Here is a 26,291-nt window from a genome sequence, read left to right on the forward strand (position 1 = left end):
TTATAAACAACAGAAATATATTTCCCACAGATCTAAATACTGGGAAGTCCAAGATCAAGGCACTGGCAGATTTGGTGTCTGGCAAGAGTTCCCTTCTTGGTACACAGATGACACCTTCCTGCTGTGTCCTGATGTTGTATAAAACAAGGAAACTGATCCCCTTCACAATAACTTCACCCCTCATTTCCAGAATCATTGGTAATTCATATTTGTACATTAAAAGAATCCATCTTACAGAAAGGGAAAAATTAGATACATAGCTCTCAAATCATTCAGAAAGATAGTTAGATTAATAAAGTGTGTGTGTGTGTGTGTGTGTGTTTTCCACGCTTATCCTACCTTAGCACACTGTGATATGATCATCAAGTTACCTCAGACCCAACCAAGATACATACTCAAGGACAGGAATTTTGAGGATGAAGGGAGTCACTAGAACAGAACTCCCCAAGGCAGGATGTGGTCTGTTATGCTCAGTGTCGTAGCTCTGGATCCTGGAGCAGTCTCTGAGACATACAAAAATAGACAAGTGTCTCCATCTCCTGAGGGAAGGATACCCTTTGGCAGTAGGCAGAACTCAGTGAAAAAGGAAGGGTTAGGTGAGGTTGTGAAGTGGGGGTTAAGAGTGCTAAATCTAGCAAGCCAGTCTAAGTTAATAGTTATTACTACATAACCAACATCATAGAGCAGAACCCATCTCACAGTGAAACCCTGAGCACACTGTAATCTGTTCATATTCGAGAGGAAAATGCAACACAAATCTGAGTGTAAACTCTGTAACCGACAAAGGAATCACAAGTAAACCACTGCAGTTTATAAATTGGAATCTCCTACAAAAAATGAAAAGACATTGATTATAAAATCCCCCAAATATCGATCATATAACCCATATTTTGTCTAAGGAGAATCAATGGTTGGACAAATCATATTTAGTTAATACTTATTGAATTTATTTATTTAAGTCCTAGGCATTTGAATGATCAGAGAAAAACCGACTTATTAAAAATAAAATACATACACACACACACACACACACACACACCCATAAATCACAAGTTTAGATCATATCTCAGAATTTCTTACTTAGATTCTTAAATTAGTAGTGCCCTGAGATAGTGTGATGGTGTAACATATTTCTTAAATACATTTATAATGGATAGACAGTACGGAATAATTGGAAGATCAAGATGTGGTAGCAGAAAGGTCTGGACTTCAGTGCTGTCTCTGCCATATTTTTTATAACCTTGGGCAAATGACTTGATCTGCCTAAGCTACACTTTTGTTATCTGTAAGGCAGGCATAATTATACATACTCTAACAGGCTATTGTGAGTACAAAATGCAGCAGGGAAAGTGCAGAGTATGCAGTGAGCACCAATGATATCCCAACCCCCATGACCACACACACAGCCCTTTGATACTTTCCAAACCCCCTTTACTTGCTAATGTAGTCAATTAACTCAAATGTTTGCTTTTAACAGAGCAAACATTGGGCTAAACTGACTTTTGTGTGTGTGTGTGTGTGTGTTTACTGGGAACCGAACACAGTGGTACTTTACCACTGAGCTACATCCAGTCCTTTTTTATTTTTGAGACTGTTCTCGATAAGTTGCTTAGAACCTCACAAAGTTGCTGAGGCTGACCTCAAACTTGTAATCCTCTTGCCTCAGCCTCCTGAATAGCAGGGATTATAGGTGGGCACCTCCTCACCCAGCTAAACTAAGTTAGTCAAAATCGTTAAGCTCACAACTTATGAAAAAATTCTTAATTTTAGAGAAGATTTTAGGGAGGATTAAAATTGTTTCTGCTGTTCTCTTTGAAGCGGAGAGCATGGTGCGGCCGAGCACAGATCCTCTCAGTGATCCCGGGCAATTTGGAATGTGAAACTTGTGGAGAGTGAGTGCTTTGCTGTGCTGTAGCACATCTAACATCAACTTCGAGGTGAGCACTGTTACTACTCTACTCTACTCCTTTTGCTGCAATTTTGAAATTTCATGAGAAAACTAGCAACAATTTAGGGTCCATGGGGGGAGGGTAGGTGTGGCACTTTAATCTCATAATTCATCCCACTGGGTTGGAATCGCCCAGAGACCTATGGATATGGGCGTAATCCAAAGATGGGGTGTCTGATTGCCATTTCTGAACCCAAGAGCTCCTGGAAGAAATGCTAGAGAGGCTGAGGCACTTTGGCTTCCTAAGCTGGGCCTGCCAGCACATGTGTAGGTTACAGTTTGAGAAGCAGTACCCTGCCGCCACCAAAGGCCCCCTGGGCCAATCCCAGGTTCTCCCATGTACTCCTGCTTGGTCCTGCTGCTTTGCCGGCTGGTGGGCTGAACCCTCTGCATTTCCTTCCATTGTTCGCATCCTACTTTCTAGGTGCTCCAGTTACCTCTGTTTCTCCTGAAAGATGCCTCAGAAAGGCCTGCATAGTTGGGACATTCCTGATAGCGTACACTGGAGCAAATGACTAAGTGCATTCTGTGTTATGAATAATATACTTATATGACTGTTATAATCATCCAAACCCCATTTCTGGCTCTGGCTCTGGCTCCAGTGACTTGGAACAGGTTATTTACCCAAAGTTTGCTAGACTGCAAAGTTCAAGGGCACAGTGCTCCAGAATGCCTGGTCTGCTCAGCTCTGACACCAACTGCAAGGGGTTAAAGTCCAATTACAAATCTAAAAGGGAGAGTTCACACTAGATCACCCTCACTTCTGATACCTACTGCAAGTTCAGGGGGCTCACGAAACCATGCTCACATTCTCTAATTCACTAGAAGGACTCATGGTACTCACTTGAAGGCTATCATACTCATGGTTATAGTTTATTATAAGGCAAGGACACAGAGGGTTCCAAATGTCTCAGGATATGGTACCTTCTCAGTGTTGATATATATGACTATAGAGAGAGTATTGCCAACCAAGCAAGTTGAACCAAGTCTCCATGTGCAGAAATTTTATTAGGGCTGCATTAGATAGGCATGACAGATTGATTGCCTACATAGTAGAAACTCAGCCCCAGGTTGGCAGATACATGATACAAAGGCCCCACCCTAAAATCACATGGTTGGCATTTCTGGTGTGACCAGTTTCTACCCTAAGATTGCCAGGCATGGCCAGGGCCCTCCACAGAGACATTACTATCAAGTATAACATGAATTAACTTCCAGAAACACAAGCAAACTCTCTTTGAGCAAAGTCAAAATTTTTTTTTTTAATTTTAACACCTGTATTTACTTATTTGGGGTCAAATTCTTAACTATACTTCAATTAACATCTCTGAGCCTCAGCTTTTCATCTCTAAAATAAGGTGATAATCATCCCACCCTAAGACATTTGAGCTCTAATTCATGAAGAGATGCAGCAATGATCCAGATTCTAAAACTTTCAGCTAAGAGGAGACTTTCAGTTTTCTGGCAAAATGGGCTAGTTTCTGTGTCTGATTCAAGTATCATCAAATAGTTCTGTCGCCAAGTCACTTAACTTCTCTCCTCATGTGGATAATATGTATACCTGTGTGCTCTCACAAGGTAGTGATAAGATCAAACAAATGTCAAAATTAATGTATATGTATATGGAAATGCCCACTCATCCAATTTTATCCTAGATAAGGCTTCATCCCACAGGTGCTGCAACTTCTGTACCCCAAGAGAGTGGCTCTCTGAAGTGCTAAAGAAGTGACTGATGTGACAGTATGAAGTGTTCTTAGGTCACATCCAAATAAATGGAAGAGTTGAAATAGGTCTGAATGTGTATGTCCCGCAAAATTCCCCCATATTGAAAGCTAACATGTGATGAATTAAGAGAAAAAGCTTTGGGAAGTGATACAATTATAAAGCAGAGACCGTGTGATTAAGATTAGTACCTTTAGGAAAGAGATATCCTCACCCCATCCACCACATGAGGACATAGCAAGAAGATTCTGCTGTGAGGAAGCAAGCCCTCCACAGACACTGAGTATAGTGGCACCTTGATCTTGGACTTCCCAGTTTCTCAAACAGTGAGAGATCGATTTCCTTTGTTCATAAGCTACCCTGTCTACGGCATTATCTTATAGCCACTGAAAAGGACTAATATGATGAGTAACTGCATATTCTCCCCCAGAATACTCTCCACCAGAGTATTTTTATATGTTTTCCATTTCTTGGTTAAGTTTCTCTAGCAGCAAATACACCCAGTTGGAAGGTACAGTTGGCAAAGATATTTTTAGATTATGCAATACTTGGACTGCTGAGGTTGGGAATCCATCCTCCTATGTGACTTTTATGCCTTCAGGAACTCAGAGACTCCTTTGTTGATGGAACCTGACTCTAGCCTCATTTGCCCCCCCCCCCCACTCCCTGAAACAGCGCACCTCCCACTAGCAGGCCTTGCCTTCCAGCCCTGCTTCCTTTCCTGCTCTGGTGAGCTGGCTGCACACCCGGGAGGGAAGGATTCTCCTGAGCCTTAACAGACAGCTCCTGTGTCTTTTCCAACAGGTCCTGACAAGCATGTTATTATCCATAGAGCCAAACAGACTTGAGAAGGAAGAGAGAGGAGAGAGGGTACATTCAAAGGCCCCCAAAGCCCAGGAATTGCCATAAAACCAAAGATTTCAAAAATCTACAACCAAAGTTCCACAAGCCCATAAAACTTTAGAAAACACTGCCCCACCATGCTATCTTCATTCTTGAGGACCTGGAATGTCTTTTCTACTTCCAGAGTTCCTTTCTCCCAGCCCCATTCCTCCCCTGTAAAATTAGGGAAGATGGGAAAGAAGAACATGAATATTCATCATCGCTGCCTCTCCATGAGTAAGGTTTTCCTTCTTTCATGCTCCCAGAACTTCTTCTGGGGAGATTCCAGTGAATGGGGTCAGTTGTAGCTCCACCCTGGTACCCAAGGAGTTCCATCCATTCTTGGAGACCCTGAGGGAGCCCCAGAGCCCCCGATTTGGTAACACATTACAATGGAGAGTTGCTTAACGGCACCCTAAGTGCCTAAGATTACTATGGACCTACCCAGAAATGCAAGTTCTTTCCATTTTGTTGAATGATTCATAGTCTCTAAATGGTGTGGTTCCAAATGGCAAAGAGGCCAATTTCCTCACCTGTGCTCTGCTGCAGAGGCGGGAAAATAAGATTTCATAAGCAAAACACAAGACAGATGCAAACATGAATTGTTCCTGAAAGGAAAGACTGTTCTCCACACTGTCTGTGCACAAAGACCAGTGCAGCTTCACTAAAATCAATCCAAAAGACTAGACAGGAGGAGACTGTGTGTCTCCAATTGATGTGGCCCAGAGCCAACCTGTCAGAAACTTCATCTGCTCATTTAAGAGATAGGAAAACTATGAATTTGAAACACAGATTTTTTTTTGTAATTTAAACAGGCAATCGCTGACATTATTTCTAAACAAACTATTGCTGTGTTTAGTATTGTAATCCATCAGGGTCTGGCAGAGAAGAGAGGGCAACTAGCTAAGGAGATAGTAACAAAGGGGTGGAAATGCTTGGGAGAAGCCAACAAAGATGACGCACTGTTATGGCTAACAACAGCAGACCCTGAGCCTGGGGCAAGGGAAGATGGGAAAAGCAGCTATATGAAGGTAGCCACCTGACAGGAGATGTAGGACTGGACAGAAGACTATGCCAACATGCAAAGACAGGGCAGGAAGTAGCTCAGGGAATAAATACCATAATCTCAATTCCTGCCTTCCAGTCTACTGTTGATGCATTCCACTGGCATCACCCACTCGTAAGTCTGAGGATAAAGGAGTCATAGGTGCAATCCAGACCAGAGAATGAACAATGGAGAGTGGATTTGGAAGTAGAGGGAAAAGGTAGTTTGCACCAGGGTCCTTTATATGTTCAATGCTATGTGGGCAACCACCATGGTTTCTGGGTTGTTTTAGCATCTATCACATCTTTTAAGTCTTCTAACCCTCCAGGTCTGACCTACATGGCACAAGTGACTCAGTAATATTAATGCTAAATAAATAACCAGTCCTGGCTATAAACTGGCCCACCTTTGAGATTTAAATCATTTAATAAATTACTAAGCATTTTTTTAATATTTCTTTTTTGGAAGCAGAGTTTGAATATATATCATCCTTCTGAACAGGTCATTTTTTGTGTATTTAAACATGCTAAAAATAGAATCTCTTAGTCATGGTAGATTTGCCTAGAATGTTTTTCTTCTTTTTAGCCAAGGTCTTGGAAACCCAAACACTGACATGATTACAAAATTATACAATTAAATTAATTAGAAATGACTTGAAGAGTTATCTAACCGATTCCACTTCAGACAAAATTGTACCCAACTCATTTCCAACAGATGAAAATCTACCCTGAGACTTTTTCTGTCTTTAAATTCTGTCACCTTTATAGTGGGTTAAACAGTAGCCCTCAAAGGATATGCCCATTTCCTAATCCTCAGACCTGTTAGCTTCCTTGAAAAGTAGATATACTAAAATTAAGGACCTGGGATGAAAAGATTATCCTGGATTAACTGAATGTGCCCTAAATCCCAATGACAGATGGCCTTTTAAGAGACAGGCAAGGAAAAGGTGATACAAAATAAAAGCAACACGGCTTCATTTCTGCCTCCTAGCATCCTCCTCACATTTATTCAAGCAATAGGTAGAACTGTGTCCCCCAAAAAAGATGTTCAAATACTAGTTCCTGGTACCTATGATGTGACCTCATTTGGAAATAGGGTCTACACCCTACACTGATGTCATCAAGTTACAGTGAGCCATACTGGATCAGAGTGTGCCCTAATCCAGTGACTGTTGTCCACAGAAGAGAGAAAAGTGGAGACGGACAGACACACATGGGGAGACGCGAGGATATAACTACAGAGGAAGAGATCAAAGGGACATGTCTCAAGCCAAGGAATGACAAAGCTTCTTAGCAACCCCAGAAGCTGGGAAGAACCAAGGAGTGATCTCATCCGAGTCTTTGAAGAGACTCAGCTGTGGCTACACCTTGATTTCAGGCTTTAGTCTCCAAATTTGTGAGAGGATAAATTCCTATTGTTTTAAGTCTTCCAGATTTGTTGCAATTTGTTATTGCAGCCCTAGAGAACTAACGGACCACGTGCACAATGTGTAAGAGTGTTTGTGTCCATGTCAACAAGTGTTACTATTACAAATGAAAAAGTGCCTCCAGATGCCAGGGTTTCAGGAGGGAGGACAAAGGACAGTGTCACTAGTACTCACAAGTTTTATGGTGACCACTATACTAGATAACCAATACTTGGGTAATACAAGATGATTCTATAATTAAACTGTATGTGACATTTTTGTGATTCGTTCAAAAATTTTTCTAAAGATGCCAAAGCAGTGGTTCTCAGCCAGGGGCTATTTTGCACCTCAGTAACCTTGTCCATGCCTGGGGACATTTTTGGCCATTACAGTTGAGAGGTGCTACTGGCGTCTAGTATGTTGCGGCCAGGGATGCTGCTTATCATCCACAAACCCATAACAGTACCTCTACAACAAAAAATGATCCATCCCAAGATGTCAATAGCATCAAGATTGAGAAACCCCACTCTAAAACAGTATTCCAGGAACGTGGGGCAGGAAAACAATGTGTAACTGTAAAAACAATGAGATAATCCAGATTGACCCTAGTAATGGCTATTAGTATAGGGGACACAAGGGCACATCTTAGAGGTGCTAGGTGCCTACTGCTCACTGGGAACCATAGACCAAAGCTTCCTGTTCCACCTCTCAGTAGTGAAACAAAAATGTTTTCAACTGTGATTGGCTTTCCCATTTTGAAATGGGGATTTGAAATAGTACATAGATTATTAGGAAAAAGGAAAGGAGAGAATGTAGCAAATATGCTCAACATGGCCCCGGGGGTCCACAGTAAACCCTCCAGTCATGGTGACTACCATTACCATCCACTGTCACCGGACTGTTATCATGATTGTGACTAATCATGACCAATGGAGGCCACCTCTTCTTTACCTTGAAATATCCCTCTCTTCTGATTTCTGAATTTTCTGTTTTGACATTACCTGATTCCATGTGATCCTTGGAAAAATAAGTTGCTGATCTTGGACAAAATGTTGAAAACCAACCCAAAATTCACTCCACAAAAATATATGGTAATGGAACTAAGTGAAAATAGAAATCTTATTTTATTTGAATTACCAAATATCATTACCAACACATAAGCTTCTCTTCTCTATTTCTTTATTTTGTGAAGAAAAAGAAAAAAAAAATCCTGATCCTTTATTTGGTTTTCTTTTGGTTTGGCCAGAACGGTGCTGGATTTTTCACTACCCAGCTCTGTGTCTGAGAAATGTTTCAATTATTTTATGTAAATTAAGCTGGTTCCACAGTTCTATAAACATATTTAATTATGTTTAGTTTATCATAGCTCTTTCTAAAAGGCAGATGACTGCTTTCCCTAAATCATGCATCAGCCCAGGAAAAAGACTCTGATTTTGTGCACCTGATCTCAAGTAAGTCACATAATGACCAGGCAAGGGAGGTGTCTTTATTTTTGTTTTTAGATTATGAAGCTAAATCTCTGAGGAATTAAACAACATGCCAAACATCATACAGTCTATAAGCAGCTAAGCCCTGGATTTGAACACTGACATGACCCATTCCAAAGCCCCCACCCTTCCCATGACTCATCACACTAGCAACCAGCAATCTGCTCCCTGGCACCTCAGTCTGCATGTAGAAAGAGCAGCTATTAACCACTCAGGACACACTAAAAGGTCATTGAAGTAATTATTCCTCCATGGGCTCTGTTGGGTCCAGAACAGGGTTCTGCCTAATCCTTTTGTAGCCAAAATCTTATAAAAAGCAGTCACTCCGCTCATTATATCTGCATCACTAACAATTTTGATGAGTCAGGAGGCTGAGGCAGGAGGATCTCAAGCTTGAGGGTAGCCTCAGCAACTTAACAAGGTGCTAAGCTACTTAGGGAGACCCTGCCTCAAAATAAAAAATAAATGGGCTGGGGATGTGGCTCAGTGGTAGAATGCCCATGGATTCAATTCCCAGAAAAAAAAAAAAAATTCAAACCCTCCCCATCCTTGCCCTGGTGCCAAATCTATAGCTCCTGTGCCCCTTTCTCTTCATGGGCTATTTGATTCTTGGACTCACCCCTACACCTAGTTACTGATTGTCTTTGAACTCAGAAAGAAAAAAGTATCTGCTGGAGAAAATGTACCAAGCAGAATGGGGAGGGGAGGGGAGGGGAATGTTCCTCTTTCCCTCATGCTCTCAGATGGCCACACCTGAATCCATTCTCTTCCTGTTTTACTTCTGGAGTTGTAGCCAAGGCTCATTTTCCTGATGGTCTCTGCAACCCTTTCCTTCGTACATATCATACTTCATTGTTAAAAGTCTGCAATAAACTGAAGACAGACTGAACAGGTAGTACTTATGGAGCACTCACTGTGACCCAGTCACTTTCCTTAGATCATCAACACATGTCCACATGGAAGAAAGAGGAGAGTTGGAAGGATAGCCTCTGACTTCAGCAAATGTGAAGTGCCAAAAGCTACCTACCATCAGGGTTCGCCTGCTGTGGGATGAGGTTTATATTGGCACCCTGCAATATTTAGTCACCAGCTATCCAGCATCCCCTGGCCGAGTTCTTGTCTCCTAAATGATGGCCTTTAAAGAAAATGAAAACAAGAAAAAAAAAGAAGACATTCACAAGTTCAGTACAAAGTCTGGCATTTGAAAAGTATCAGAAGTCCATGTAAATGGCAATATTTTGAAACTAAAAGGTTGCGTGATCTCAACGCTGCGGGGAGTTGGAGCATAAGGAATATTTGTGGCTGCGTGTTACCACAAAGCAGCCTGAGGCACAGCATCTTTTTCTTGCTTATACGCTGGTGCACCCTTGCTTTTGTCTCTAAGCAAAACAACCCAGTCAAGAAAAAAAATTAATAGTCCTTTTAAAATGCAGGAATACTTTTTCCCTAAGCAATTATGCACAATTTTTCCCCAAAGCACTTAACTGCTTTGCTGTTACTTGGCACATAAATACATGGAAATACACACATCATCATCTCACAAGTACCAGCAGAGGACTAGCCTTTTCATATAATCGGTTCTTCTTTTACACATTCTGTAAAATAAGAAGAAAGCTATTTCCAATACTTCCTAAGTTACGGGGGAAGTTGAAAGACACCTTATTTTGGCTTTCTATAAGAATCGGTCATTCTTAACAGGAAATTATTTAAAAATGAAAAAAGAAGCAAGTCTACCTAATATAGAAAATTTAAAAGGCAGAGAAGCATCTGCTCTCCTAGTCTCTCCCTTCCCACCTCTGACTCCTGGATCCATTCCTGTCCCCTGTATGTGTGGCTGATAATGTAGGACTGCTACCAGCTACTGAGCACAGCGGGACACACAGATACACAGGCATAGAAGGGATTGATAAAACTCCCATATCAAAAGGATATCACTCTAATTTTAGGGGTTTTTTGTTTTGTTTTGTTTTTGAGGAACCTCCATACTATTTTCCATAATGACTGTACATTCCCATGAACAGCCTTTAAGAGGTTCCCTTTCTCTCCACATCCTCCCCAGCATTTGCTATTATTATCTTTTTTTATTTTAGTTGTTGTAATCAGGAGGAGATGTTATTGTGGTTTTGATTTTCATTTTTCTGATAACTTGTGATGCTGCCTGTTTTTTCATATTGTTGGCTCTTTGTAATCTTCTTTTGAGAAATATCTGATCAGATCACTCACCCATTTTTAATTGGATTATTTGGGGGTGGGGGACTCCCCTCCTCTGTTGAGCTGTTTGGATTCCTTGTGTTTCCTGGATAACAATCCCTTCTCAAATGAATGTTTGTGGATATTTTTTCCCATTCTACAGGTTCACTCTGCTGATTGTTTCCTTTGCTGTGCAGTTTCCTGGTTTGATGTGATTCCATTTGTCAATTTTTGTTTTTGTTGCCTCTGCTTTCAAGGGTTTTATCCAAAAATATACCAACATCTTGGAGTCTTTTCCCTATGTTTTCTTCTAATAGTCTCATAGTTTCGAGTTTTACACATAGGTCTCCATCTATTTGAGTTGTTTTTTATATATGGTGAAAGATAAGATCTAGTTTCATTCTTTAGCATATGGATATCCAGTTTTCCCAGCACCATGAATATCCTTTCCTACAAAGTGGGGTTTTTTTATGTTTTTGTCAAAAAATCAGTTGGTTGCAGGCACATGACTTTATTTCTGAGTTCTCTATTCTGCTCTCTTGTTGTGTGTCTGTTTTTATGCCCTTTCCATGCTGTTGGGTTGTTGTAGCTTTTCAGTGTGTTTTGAGGACAGGATTGTTTCAGCTATTCAAAGTCTTCCCCATGAATTTTTTTTAATATTTTTTAGTCCTTGATGGACCTTTATTTAATTTATTTATTTGTAGGTGGTGCTGAGAATTGAACCCAGGGCTTCACATGTGCCAGGCAAGCACTCTATCTCTGAGCCACCACTCCAGCCCCTTCCCTATGAATTTTTAAGATTATTTTTTATACTTCTGTAAAGAATGCCAGATACATTCCTAAGGAAATTGAAATCAGTGTATCAAGGAGACTTGTGGTTTTGATTTTCCTGTGTTTACTGTGGCACTGTTCTCAATAGTCAAGGTATGGAACCAACTGAGGTGTCCACCAACAAGTGAACAGATTTTTAAAAAAGCATTGTGTGTGCACTGTGGAATACTATTCAACCAAAAATATGACCCAGCCATGAAATTTTGTCATTTGTGGCAAAATGGATGGAACTAGAAGACATCATGTTAAGTGAAATAAGCCAGGCACAGGAAGACAAATAGTGCATGTTCTCATTAATAGGAAACTAAAAAAGTAGATTTCATAGAAGTAGTTGAATAGAATAATTGTCACTAGAAGTTGGAAAGGGTAGTGAGGAGGGAGAGAGAGGAAGCTTGAGGAAGCTTGGATAAGAGATGCCAAAAAATAGCTACATAGGAGGGGAAAGTTATAATGTTCCACAGCACAATTTAGAAAGTAGTTTACAAAAAAATCATATATATATATATATATATATATATATATATATATATATAGAGAGAGAGAGAGAGAGAGAGAGAGAGAGAGAGAGAGAGAGAGACTAGAAGAGAGAACTTTGAAACTACCCCACACAATACAATGACAAATGTTTAAGGAGAAGAAATGCTAAGTACCCTGATTTTATCATTATACATTGTATATATATATATGTATCAAATTATCACATGGTACTCATAAATATGCACAATTATTATGTGTCAATTGTTTAAAAATCAAAAGAAGGAGAGGGAGAAGAAGAGGAGAATGGGGAGATGGAGGAGGGAGAGGAAGAGGTGGAGGAGGAAGGAGAGAAGGAGGAAGAAGAGAGAAGGAGGTGGAGAAGAAGAGAAGGCAGAGGAGACGGAGAAGGAGAAGAGAAGGAGGTGGAGGAGGAGAGAAGCAAGAAGACGAGGAGGGGGGAGAAGAAGAGGAGGATATGGAAGAGAAGCTGCAGCAGGAGGAGAGGTGAAAGAAGAGGAGGAGGACATGTAGGAAGAGAAGGAGGAGGAGGAAGGGAGACTCTGGCTGACAGGCTCTTGCTCTCTTGCCATGGGTGCCTTCCACCATGTTATGAGGCAGAAAGGCCCACCAACAGCAGCCCGTTAATCCCTAGGTTCCAGAAGTATTAGCTGAATAGATTTGTATTTTATGTAAATTTTTTTTTTAGAAAAGATAAAGTTGGATGCTGAACACCATCCCACAACTGGACGTGACCCCAACAGCAGGTTCCCTGTTGGTTCTCTGCCTGTTCCCACCACCTTGCTCCCTCCTGCCCTTGCCCTTGCCCTCTACCATCAATGCCAGTTTCTCTGCTTCCTCCCCATAGCTGTTACATCTCACCCAGAGTTTCTTTTGTATTCCTAAAATTCACTCTGTGTGGGGCATGGCCTTGGGGAGGCCATGTCTGAGGCCTTGACTCTCTGTCTTTCTCAGGGAATCGACATTACTGATACTTAAGAGTCCCACCTTTTTATGGCCAAGTTTTGTGTGTAGTATGACACTATTTCTGAGTCATGGTACATTTTAACCCTACTTAACACCGCCTCAAAAAGATTTTAGTTTGCCTTCCATTTTGACTTTCTCTTACATTCCACAGGAAACCTCTTGTGTAGACTGACAAGATTATCAGGAAAAGTACTTTAAAGAATATCTTAATAGCAGATCTACTGTCTTCTAATTAAATTTGTAGAGCTGCCAACCTCCTTTATTAGACAACCTGTAACTGCTGCTCAAGTCTTGTGAGACTAGTCCAGGGCACTTTCTACTCCCCCATACTGCCTGATCTCCCAGGTTAATTCTTTCCTAGATTCATTTACTGGTTGTAGTTTCACATACTTGTCAATAGTGAGGAAAGCAACCTAACTCTGCTAAGTTTCTGTTTCACTCAGGAAACCTGATTTTATATACACCCGGGGAAAACCCAGAGTTAGGGCCTGGACTCTGGGGGTCAGGACTGTGGTTGGGTAGTATTACGGTTTGGATCTGGGATGTTCACCAAAAACTCACATGTTGAAAACATGATCCCCAGTGCACCAAGGTTCAGGGGTGGGGCTTTAGGCAATGATTGGATCATGAGGCCTCTGACCTCATTAGTGGATTAATCCATCAAATTGATAGCTGGATGGAGTATTGAGAGGTGGGATCTAGTGGGAGAAAATAGGTCACTGGGAGTGTGCCCTAGAAGGTTTTATCTTCTCCCTCAGCCCCTTCTTCTCTCTCTGTTTCCCAGCTGCCATGAGCTACCCAGCTTTTCTCTTCCATACCCTTCTGCCATGATGTTCTGCCTCATCTCAGGTCTGGGGCAATGGAGCCAGCCAGCCATGGACTGAATCCTCTGAAACCAAGAGCCAAAATAAATTGTCCTCCTCTAAGTTGTTCTTAGGTATTTTGGTCACCGTGACGAAAAGCTAACTGACACAGGGAGTTGTAAGGGTTGCGTGGAAGGCTTGGGGGCAGTTCTCTAGAAAGCAAGCTGCTTTGAGAGAGTCTGGGGGCAGAAGATCCTCTTTTTAAAAGGGCCCTTCCAAAGGGCGGGCCTATGGGAAGAAAAAAATAATAAGAGAGCTTATGCTGGTTTTCTTCAGACTCTTTCCAAGGCTAAAGTCAGCCATGACAGAGAGAGTCCAGAGAGGCAGAGGCAGTGTGTGAAGGAGGGAAGTCAGATCAAACAGGAAGAAAAGAGGAAAGGGAAGACGTAGAAGCTTCTGACAGATAAAATACCCTGAGGGACAGGTGGCTAGGGAAGTGGTGGAAATGCAAACAAAATGGTCACATATCTTATTTTGAAAAAACATCTCTTAAATATAATATGTGGTAACTTGTCTATGGTTTGAGTGTGTCCTTCCACATGCTGGAAGCTTAGTCCCTAATATGGCAATGTTGAGGTAGTATGGAACCTTTAAGAGATGGCACCTAATACTAGATGATTAGTGCACTGGCCACATGCCCTCAGGAGGATTTAACACGTTCTTCTGGGAGCCTCCTTAGTTCCTGCCGTATGGTTTGTTATAAGAGAGCAATTGTGACCCCACCCCACTCCCCGGCTTCCTATCTTGCCTTGGGATCCCTCTCACAAGCGCTCCTGCCAGGATGCCATTCACCATGCAGTCTTCACCAAAGCCCAGCTGATGCTAGTACCATGATCTTGAACCTCTAAACTGGGAGCTAAATGGTCCTCTTTTAAAAAAAAAAAAAGTAACTAGTCTCAGGAATTTTGTGATAGCCATGAAAACAGACTAATACATAATACTACTAGATTTGAAAGTGATTCCTGAATGGAAAAAAAAAAGACTTCTGCTTTTCCATTTTGTTGTTCTTGTTATCATTGTTTGGGTACAATCTCAAAGAATCTGGGGTGTCTACACTGGACACATTCCCCATTCATCTACGTGGGCTACATAGAGATCATATGGAAGATCACTCCCTGCTACCCCAGGTAAGAAGTTAAGTGTTCAGAATCTTGTGCTGTGATTATAGGGGCCATACCCTCACTTCTGTATTTGTGAATAAAAGGCAGAAGATACAACAAAACTAAGTTTGTGCAGGCTGAGCCTCCAGGATCATTCACCTAGTAAAAGACTGAGCCAACAATCCAGCATCTGATCCTTCCTTTCACACCTGCCCATCAGCTCAGCTTGTGGGCACCTGGATTGACAAAGAACACGTGGTGGTGTGCAGCTAGAGGTGTACACATAAAGCTGGCCCAGTCTTCCTTTAATGACACACATTCTTGGTTTCAAAATACTTCTGTGTATTCAATGCACAAGGAAGTGTATTTTAGGTTTTAAGCAATGATGCTGCACCACCCCCTGCTTTAATCCTCTCTGATGAGACCTCGAATCCCACAGCAGTAGCTCATGTAGCCAGGTAAGCCACAGCCACAAATTGATGGAGCTCTTGTTAAATACTATTTCCTCATCACCTCTTCAAATTTAAGGTTTAAAATAAACATAGGGGGAAGCTGGAGTGGAGATTCTGGAGAAAAATACGATCATAGACAAATGACTAGCGCCAGCTGATTTTCAGATAGTTCCACTGCAAAGACAAGGAATAGAAATGGGCCTGGCAGTGCCAGGCTGATCTCTCAGAAATTTCTAGAATAAGCATTAGTGTCAATGTAAGTAGAAAATACAATGTAGCCAGACAGTTCACTGGAAAAGTTGTAAATCATCTAAGCAGTATAATAAGAAGAATGCATTATTACAACATTCACACTCACGAAATTTGACAAAGTCAAACACTATTCAACCAGCTATTCAAAAACAAAAAAAAAAAAAAACCATAGTATCATTTTCTGTGTTGTGTTTTGTTTTGTGGTAATCAACTAGTGGTTTCTTAGGAATTCATTAAATATCTGCTCATTACAGTTTTCAGTCCATGAATAGTGTTTCTGCTAGATCAATTCTAAAAGCCAGTAATGATTTAATTCTGAATCATGTAGAAAGAAAATATGAGAAAAAAAATCACATTTCTTTCAGTTCTGTAGCAATTGCAGCAGGTAAATTTTAAATGTTTAAAAAGTAAAAGGGTTATGAACTCCCATTTTTACCCCGTATACAGATTGCAGCATCACATCAGTTACACATCCACTGTTTTACATATTGCGATACTAGTGTCTGTTGTATTCTGAATCAAAGTGTGAAATATGATATGTCAAGAACTATGTAATGTTTTGAACAACCAACAATAAAAATTAAAGAAAAAAATTAAAAAATAAAAATAAAAAGTAAAAGGGGCAAAGTTATGGCTACTTCATCAGCACGTTCTTTGCCCAGTAAATTTTCTAAAAGCATCAGATTGTTTGCTGTTGGGAAGGTTCTGATTTTATCAACAGTTCATGAGAAAGCATTTTTGCTCAGGTATCCACAGCTCACCTTTCACCCTGTGCCCGCTCCTCCAACAGCATTCATTCCACAAATATCCACGGGCAGATTCACATTCCAGTCACTCAGAGCAAAAATATCTGGGCAAAGTCCTCTGTCTTCACGCAGCATCACCTCCACACAGGCATGACATTTCAGAAACAAAAACTGTTTCCATCAGCTTTTAACAATGCAGGTGGACACTAATCTCAAAAATCTTCAAGTATAAATGCATTATGTTTTTATTTCTCTTTTTTTCTTTTTATCATCGTGGTCTTAACACTAAATGGTTGGCCATTAAATAGCAATGAACACAAATAATTATTTTAAGTAATTTTTAACTTATTCAAGAACTACTATGGTTGATACTGAAATTATTACCAAAGAATGCCCTTTGGTATGAAGCCCAGCCAGCGTCCTCACCACATTGTCAATGCTCCCCACTGAAGGCCACGAGCAGATACAAGTCCAGTGCAAGTCCCTAGACTCATCTTGATCTAAAATAGGGATAATCAGACCCCAAATTTGTTGTAACCTAATTTTATTCCATCACTCTTCTGATAACTAGGCTTTTTCACCTCACATGTAAGCACTGGTCGCAGTTGTGGGTCTGTAACTGGGTTTCTTCAGGTTCCTAAGTACCAAGTCGTTTAACTTATCTTGTAAACTAGCACTAATAATAAAAATAGCAACATGTCTTTGAGTAAGAGCAACATATTTTTGAATAATAATAATTACACCTCTTTCAAGTGATAATTATAGCAGTAATCGCATTCATGAGCACCTATTTCATGCCAAACAGTTTTTTATTTGTTTGGTTTTAGGTCCTGGGAATTGAACCCAGGGGTGCTTTAACACTGAGCTACTATCTCAGTTCTTTTAAATTTATTTTTATTGTTTTTTATTTTGAGACAGGTCTCACTGAGTGTCCAGAGACAGGATCTTGACCTGTTGATCCTCCTGCCTCAGCCTTCCAAATCACTGGGATCACAGGCATGCGTCACCATGCCCAGCTCTGCTAGGCAGTTTTTTTAAGTGATTTTTAAAATTCAATTAATATGTGCCTATGGTGCCCTCCTCACCAGCCTTACATCTGCACTGCCATTGTATGATGGCCAGGAACCTTTGTCCACGAGCAAAAGCCTCCCTCTGCATGGACAGCCTCCTTGATGCTAAGGATCTCTGTCTCTTTATTTTCAAGTCTCGTCTACCTCGGCCTTCCACCTGACCTCAGCACCCCTGATACTTCACTTTGTACCTGCCACTCCACCTAGCCACAGTTTTCCCTGACTCTACCTTCAAGACCCACTGAACTTCAACAACCAGAACCTGCAGCCAGGCGGCTTCCCAGGAAATCCCTCCCCTCATTGGGAAGTTGGGGGAGAGAGTCGCGCTGGCAAGTCCTGAAACATGTCTCTCTGCAGCATTAACGTCAAAACCAAGCACAGCCACTGTGCCAAACTTCACAGTATCTACAGGGAACTCGAGCAACATAATTGGATCCACAGTGATTCCATGTGGAAAGAAGATATAAAAGAGGTGTTTATTGCATCTATTTGAGCAATGTTTTAAAATCATCTTCTTTTAGAATAGGTAGTAAGTACTTTCCTGAAACCCAAAATATAGCAATTAGCATCTGTCAAGTAGTCAACAGAATATAAAATACAGACACATATGATCAAGAAGAATCCAGCTCTCTCTCGGCTGTGCTGAACAAGGGAGGGAAGGTAGAATTAGGATGGGCTTGAGGTCAGGCAGACATGACTTTTAATCTTGCTCTGCCCTTCACGGGCTGTGTGAGGTAAGGAATTTAACTCTGAACCTCCTTCTTCATCTGTGGCATAGGAATGCTGCGACACTTCTTACCTTACAGTGCTGCAATGGGGTCTCAAACTGCCTGAGTTCAAGTGCCTCATCCAGAATGTGGCACACAATATATGCACAGTAATGGGGAGGGTAACAATCATGGTGTTGATGGAGATTACAGTGACAGTGGTGACGGCCAAAACCCACAGCAGTGTGCTATTCAAATCACTGGTAGAGAACACAGGGTTAGAATTTAGTCATTTGCTGGACAAATCTTCAAAAGAAAAGAATGGAAAAGGAGAAAGGAAACGGATGAAACTATTAGAGTTAAGATACCCTAACACCTAGAAGAGGGAGAAGAAACTATAGCATCCTGCAAAAACTTACATTAAGCCTCTGTTCTGGGGCAGACTACTCAGAAAACATACCAAGTCCATTTTGTCCAAATTGGAGAGTCTTTATTTAGCCGGCCAGCCAGTGACTGCTCCCAGCAGGACCCATAACTGTCTCTGCAAGGAACAGCCTTGAGCCTGAGCATTTTAGGGTCTTTAAAGGCAAACACCACAAAAAACACATCTGGGTTGACATAGCTGCAATCAAGCAAGGGTACAGAAGCTGAATTGTGCAGTTAGGGAAACAATGCAATGGATACATTGGTATTTCCCACAGGACTTTCCAGGTTGGCATAGCAGCAAGCAAGCAGAAGAGAAGTGGGTCAAAATGACCCTAATTGAGTACGAGTTAGAGAATGGTTACTAAAGCCTAGACAATCATCAATCTCTGACAGGGTACATTGCCCAAGAAAAATGGAAACCAAAGAAAACAATTTTACATTGTATAAGAATTGCCATTTTGTGTTGCCAACATGCTATGCTAAGCAACTATTGATAGGTGCAGAGGTGAGGTGTTCCCATGGGAGAAGCATTTCTTATATGACATGGAGTCTTGGGGTAAAATGGAGTCTGTTTGGTCATTGCCTATATAGCATGGCCCATAACAGCCTCATCAAGGTAATATTTCTCTTCTGAGTCATCATTACAGACCATATTTAGTACTAGAGTAAATGGCACTGATGACCCTTAGCCCAACAAAGCCTCAGCCTCCCAAGCTGTTGGGATCATAGGTATGTACCACCATGCTCAGCTTGCCCTGTTTTTGTTTTTGTTTTTGTTTTTTAATTTTTTCTTTTTAGATATGCATGACAGTAGAGTGTATTCTGACATATTATACATACATGAAGTATAACATCCCATTCCTGTGGCTGCACATGATGTGGAGATACACTGTTCACCTATTCATATATGAAGATAGGAAAGTCATGCCCAATTCATGCTACTTACTGTCTTTCCTGTTCCCATCTCCCCTCCCTTCCCTTCATTCCCTTGTCTAATCCAGTGAACTTCTACTCTCCCCCATCCCTCCATTGTGTGTTAGCATCTGCATATTGGAGAGAATATTTGGCCTTTGGATTTGGGAGATTGACTTATTTCACTTACCATGATAGTCTCCAGTTCTATCCATTTACTGGCAGACGCTATAATTTCATTCTTCTTTCTGTCTTAAAACACTGTTTCTTGGTGAATTTTACAGTGATTTAAATTAATCACATAAAACTAGAGTTATATACTACCCTATAAACTCAAGTCAAGATTGAGCTGATTTTATAGTCATCCTCTAGCAGGCAGGAAGGAAGAGAGAGAGAGAAGGGAGAAAGGATGGATGGAAGGAAGGAAGGGGAACACAAAGAAAAAGTGTAAAGAATCGGAGCACGGATAAGTACTTAGAATGATGTTTATTTTAATAACAAAACCAGAATGTGATCTATATACAAGGTGAGATGTAAAAGTCTGGGTCTATTCTATCTTGACATTTTTGAGGCAGAAACTCCAAATGCCATCGAATCATAACCACAGAAGACAATCCTCATGAGAATTCTGCGAAAGGAAGTTGAGTAATATGTTGGAACAGATGATGGCTTTTTCAGCCTCCCACAACACCAAATCATGGAAAGCTTTCAGAGGTTGTCTGTATAAATAAAATATGAATATCCAAGTTCAGAGTTCCCTTTGTGCAAATAATGTTTATCTTTGTTTATGTGAAGAATTGGCAATCAAAATATGAGTTAAGGTTGGCCATTCCTTCCATACTGTGTCTGGTTTTCTTTGTCAATGAGAGAGAGGGAAAAAAAAAATCACCAAAGTTCAAAATGTGTTATTTCATTAAAATCAGCTACCCAGGCCCCTCCATACTTTTGTTGCCTAAAACAATTTGACTCTGCTGTTCATAACCCAGATCTGTTTAACCCTCAGATGCATATCCTCCATGTCCTGGCCCTTCAGTTACAAAACCACATCAAAAATCTCAATGCAGAGTTTCATTTATGCTAATTTCATATAAAGCAACAGTATAACATAACTTCCAACAAATGCTCTATATTAAGAGAAGTACAGTATTCAAATGAGAGAGCTGTTGGTCTTTGTTTCTTGGGGGGGAGGCCACACCTATGATACTAAAGTATCACACCTCTTAAAAAGTTTAAGAATTCAACATAAGATATCCATTTCTCCTATTCCTATGTTCAGAACCAGTTGAAAAATAAGACTAATCAGAGACCTGAACAGGCAGGTTAAACTGTCCCCTTTATTACTGGTAAATTATTGGAGAAAATGATGTGAGACACCAACTCCCTACTCTGTCCCAACACAGACCCAAGTCTACCTCAGCACCCAAGGGAAAGGCTGGAGCTGCCTCTGGGGAGCGAAAGGGGAAGTTTCCACCCCTTCAGCAGATTTGTGGCACCTGATTTGCACCCCTGTCACCATCTACCAAATAGGTAACTGAACTCTCAGCAGGAAGGAGTAAGTAAATGAGTGTTAGGACTAAAAGCCAAGAGTTTTATTCCAATGGAGCTCCTCTAACAAAAGAACATGAAACCAGGGAAAAGGAGTTTCCCTCCTATAGCTCTCAGTTGATACCTCCTTAGGTAAAACAGGAGCTCGGTAAGAGTGTGACCAGAGGAACGAAGATGGTGGGCCAGAGGGAGGCAGCATTCCGTGTCGCTCTGTGATCCAGATCTCACCTGGTCGGAATACTGCATCTCTGAGAACGTTAGAGGACCCCTATACAGCTGATTTCCACAGAAGTCACCAGCGCAGGGCTCTGGGCCTCAGCGTTGGAGCAGAACTCTGGACTCCTAGCTCCCGACACCCTAAGCCCAAGTTCCAGCAAATGTAGAACTAGGGAGCACCATAGCAGAATCTCCTCTCAGCACCTCTACAGAACTCCCAGACGTCGCTCTGCTCCCAAACAGGTCACTCAGCTGCTACCTACCCACAGCACAACACCATCGCCTGGCTCCCCCACCTCAGCAGACACCCCACGTGGGAAGCAGACCGCCTCCATCTTGGCTCACCTCCCTCGCCATGTTTGCTGGGGGCAGCTCCCAGATCTGATCTCCAGCTGGCCAGGTACCAGGTTTCCAACTTCCCCCTCTCCTCCCCAGCATGAGTAACCTAACACACTAACTGCCCAACTCAAAACAACTCGCAGTTGGACAGGTGTGCAGTGCGATCAGGAGCCCTGGTGTGAGAGGTCCCACAGTTGGGAACTGCTAGGGGAGAGGGAGATGGGGCTAAAGTTTGGAGCCTAACAGAGAGACCAGGAACTGGGAAATCTCCAGGCAAGAGAGTGAGATAGTACCAGCCGCTCAAGTCATATGAGCCAGCGGTCCCAAAAAGAGACCCATGAAGTGCAGCCTCCCTGCAGGGACTAGCAGGTACCACTCCCCACTTCTAGGAGCCCTGCACTAGGACCAGTCTTCCCACCTGCTTGCCTCCACCATCTGGAGGGCAGAGACACCAGCTTACAACAGACAACCCCACCTACTGGGTGAGAAGAGAAGCAGGAAAGATATGGATCTCTAAAACTAGCAACAACCCTGGTTTTTTCCTTCGAGTTTTTTTTTCTCTTCTACCCCTCTATCCTCCAGGCCTCACATCCCCAACATTTGTGGAATCAAGAACTTTGCATGAAATAGGATTCTGAGGACTGAGTCATCTGAATAATATAATATAGAGGTGTTGTATATGCCCTTTTTTTCTCTCTTTTTTCTTCTTTCATTTTTCTTTCCCCCTCCAAATTTTATTATTTTAACATCCTGTATTTTTCTGAATACATATATGTGTTTATTTTATGTACTGTACTGTCTTCCCACATACTTGCCTACCCTAAATTACTTCCTGTCTATTCTCTTGCTACCAACCCTCTTCATTAGATTTATCTTTCACATTCCCTAAGATATATTAACTCTATATCCTCACATCCTACCTCCTCAGCATATTGTCCTATGCCCCACCCCCAGTTCATGGTCCACTGTCAGAAACTGTAAACCCTTTTATAAAACTACTGATTATATTATAGACAATAATTGAATCCAACATTTATGTACATTGAGACTAAACTGTAAACGTCTTAATAACAACAAATTGTTCTTAGGTGGTATATTGTTGACATTGGGATCTGATAACATTCTCCTTCCCCAAAAAGGAGAGGTCTTGGAACCCTACAAGAGCACTACAAACCTATAGGGTAAAAACAATAACACCCCAGACCCACAGAGCTGGAAAGGAAGACACACAAGCAACATGAAAAAACAAGGGAAGAAAGTGCCCCAAACAAATCAAGACATCACATTATTAGAATCATAGGAAGCCACAGCAGAAGAAATAACAGAGAAGGAGTTCAGGATGTACATGGTTAAAATGTTCTATGAACTCAAGGAAGATAGAGCAAATACAGGCAGTGAAAGTTCACTTCAACAAGGAGCTACATAAACAAATACAGGAAGTAAGAGATCACCTCAACAGAGAGATACAGAGGTTCTTTAAAAAAAAAAAAAAGAAATCCTTGAAATGAAAGAAACAATAAACCAGATTAAAAGCTCAAATGAAAGCATCACCAACAGAGTAGACCACTTAAAAGATAGGACATCAGACAATGAAGACAATATATATAATCTTGAAAAGAATGTAGACCACACAGTGATAATGGTAAGAAACCACAAACAGAACATTCAAGAAATATGGGATAGCATAAAAAGACCAAATTTAACAGTTATTGGGATAGAGGAAGGCATAGAGGTCCAAACCAAAACAATGAACAATCTATTTAATGAAATAATGTCAGAAAACTTTCCAAACATGAAAAATGAATTGGAAATCCAAATTCAGGAAGACTACAGGATGCCAAATGCCAAAATCACAACAATCCATTATAATGAAAATGCCCAACATACAGAATAAGGATAGAATTTAAAAGCCACAAGAGAAAGGAATCAGATTACATATAGGGGAAAACCAATTAGGATAATAGCAGATTTTTCAACCCAGACCCTGAAAGCTAGAAGATCCTGGAACATATATCAAGCTCTGAAAGAAAATGGATGCCAACCAAGAATATTATATCCAGCAAAGTTAAGCTTTAGATTTGATGATGAAATAAAAACCATCCATGATAAACAAAAGTTAAAAGAATTTATAGCTAGAAAACCGGCACTACAAAACATCCTTGGAAAAATATTCCATGAAGAGGAAACAAAAGACAACAATAAAAATCAGCAGAAGGAGGTAGTACCCTAAAGGAAAAACTAATCAAAGAAGAAAATCAAGTCAAGTTAAATAAACAAATATGGCTGGGAATACAAACCATGTCTCAATAGTAACCCTGAACGTTAATAGCTTAAACTCACCAATCAAAAGACATAGGCTAGCAAATTGGATTTTAAAAAAGACCCAACAATATGCTGCCTCCAGGAGACTCATGTGATAGGTAAAGACATAGACAGACTGGAGGTGAAAGGTTGGAACTAATCATACCACTCACAAGGACTGTGGAAGCAAGCAGGGGTTTCCATCCTCATATCAAATAAAGTAGACTTCAAGCCAAAGTTAATCAAAAGGGATAAAGATGGACATTACATACTGCTCAAGGGAACCATACACCAACAAAACATAACAATCATAAATATGTATGCCCCAAACAATGGAGCAGCTATGTTCATCAAACAAATCCTTCTCAAGTTCAAGAGTCAAATTGGCCACAACACAATAATCTTGCATGACTTTAACACAACTTGCTGACCACTGGGATAGATCTTTCAAACAAAAGTTGAATAAAGAAACTATAGATCTCAGTAATACAATTAATAACTTTGACTTAACTGACATATATAGAATATTTCAACCTGCATCAAGCAGATACACTTTCTTTTCATCAGCACATGGATCCTTCTCTAAAATAGACCATATAATATGCCACAAAGCAACTCTTAGCAAATACAAAAAAGTAGAGCTACTACCCTGCATTTTATCAGATCATATGGAATGAAATTGGAAATTAATGACAAAATAAAAATTAAAAATTACTCCAACACCTAGAGACTAAACTATATGCTACTGAATGAACAATGAGTTGCAGAAGACATCAAGGAGGAGATTAAAAAATTCCTAGAGGTAAATGAGAACATAGACACAACATATGGAAATCTCTGGAACCCTATGAAATAAGTACTATGAGAAAAGTTCATTGCATGGAGTTCATTCCTTAAAAGAAGAAAAAGGGCTGGGGATGTGGCTCAAGCAGTAGCATGCTGGCCTGGCATGCATGGGCCACTGGGTTCAATCCTCAGCACCACATAAAAATAAAATAAAGATGTTGTGTCCACAGAAAACTAAAAAATAAATATTAAAAAAATTCTCTCTCTCTCTCTCTCTCTTTAAAAAAAAAGAAGAAAAAGTCAACAAATAACCAAGCTAACATTACATTTCAAAGCCCTAGAAAAAAAGAACCAATCAAAAGCAGTAGAAGACAAGAAATAATCAAAATTAGAAATAAAATTGAAACAAAAGAAACAATTGACAAAACAAAAAGTTGGTTCTTTGAAAAAATAAATAAAATTGACAGACCCTTAGCAATGCTAAGGAAGAGAAGGATAGAGAAAACTCAAATTACCAGCATACATGATGAAAAAGGTAATATCACAAACAACAGGCACTACAGAAATACAAGGATAGTTAGAAATTATTTTGAAAACTTATACATCAATAAAATAAAAGATATTGAAGGCATCTACAAATTTCTTAAGTCATACAATTTGCCCAGATTGAACCAGGATGATATACACATTTTAAACAGACCAATATCAAGTGATGAAATAGAAGACACCATCAGAAGTCTACCAACCAAGAAAAGCCCAGGACTGGATGGATACACAGCCAAGTTCTACAAGACCTTTAAGGAAGAATGAATACCAATACTCTTCAATTTATTTCAGGAAATAGAAAAAGAGGCAGCACTTCCAAACTCATTCTATGAGGCTAATATCACCTTGATTCCAAAACCAGGCAAAGACACATCAAAGAAAGAAAACTTCAAACCAATATCTCTAATGAACATCGATGAAAAAATTCTCAATAAAATTCTGGCAAATCAAATACAAAAACATATCAAAAAGATTGTGCACCATGATCAAGTAGGATTCATCCCAGGGATGCAAGATTGGTTCAACATATGGAAATCAATAAATGTAATTCATCACATTAATAGACTCAAAGATAAGAATCATATGATCATCTCAATGGGTGCAAAAAAAGCATTTGACAAAATACAGCACCTCTTCATGTACAAAACACTAGAAAAACTAGGGATAACAGGAACATATCTCAACATCATAAAGGCTGTCTATGCTATGCCCCAAGCTAACATCATTCTAAATGGAGAAAAATTGAAGGCATTCCCTCTAAAAACTGGAACAAGACAGGGATGCCCTCTTTCACCACTTCTATTTAACATAATTCTTGAAACACTGGCCAGAGCAATTAGACAGATGAAAGAAATTAAAGGGATACACATAGGAAAAGAAGAACTCAAATTGGCACTATTTGCTGATAACATGATTCTATACCTGGAAGACCCTAAAAGTTCTACCAGAAAACTCCTAGAACTAGTAAATGAATTCAGCAAATTAGCAGGATATAAAATCAACACCTATAAATCCAAGGCATTTCTGTATATCAGTGGCAAATCCTCTAAGAAGGAAATG

General features: G+C 40.4%; 1 long non-coding RNA gene across 2 annotated transcripts; it reads left to right on the forward strand.

Moving 5' to 3' along the window:
* Nucleotides 1–1,533: 1,533 nt before the first annotated feature.
* Nucleotides 1,534–20,333, forward strand: LOC124094880 (uncharacterized). 2 transcript variants are annotated; one of them, XR_009227058.1, is made up of 3 exons: nucleotides 1,534–1,719; nucleotides 1,819–1,937; nucleotides 17,303–20,333. It is a non-coding gene; the product is annotated as an uncharacterized LOC124094880 (long non-coding RNA). The 2 variants fall into 2 exon arrangements; XR_006852357.2 differs by lacking the exon at nucleotides 17,303–20,333 and adding an exon at nucleotides 6,779–7,279.
* Nucleotides 20,334–26,291: the final 5,958 nt, after the last annotated feature.

Source organism: Marmota monax, unplaced genomic scaffold, assembly GCF_021218885.2.
Source record: "Marmota monax isolate L192 unplaced genomic scaffold, Marmota_monax_Labrador192_F-V1.1 WCK01_AAM20220418_F8-fsc00040, whole genome shotgun sequence".
Lineage (NCBI taxonomy): Eukaryota > Metazoa > Chordata > Mammalia > Rodentia > Sciuridae > Marmota > Marmota monax.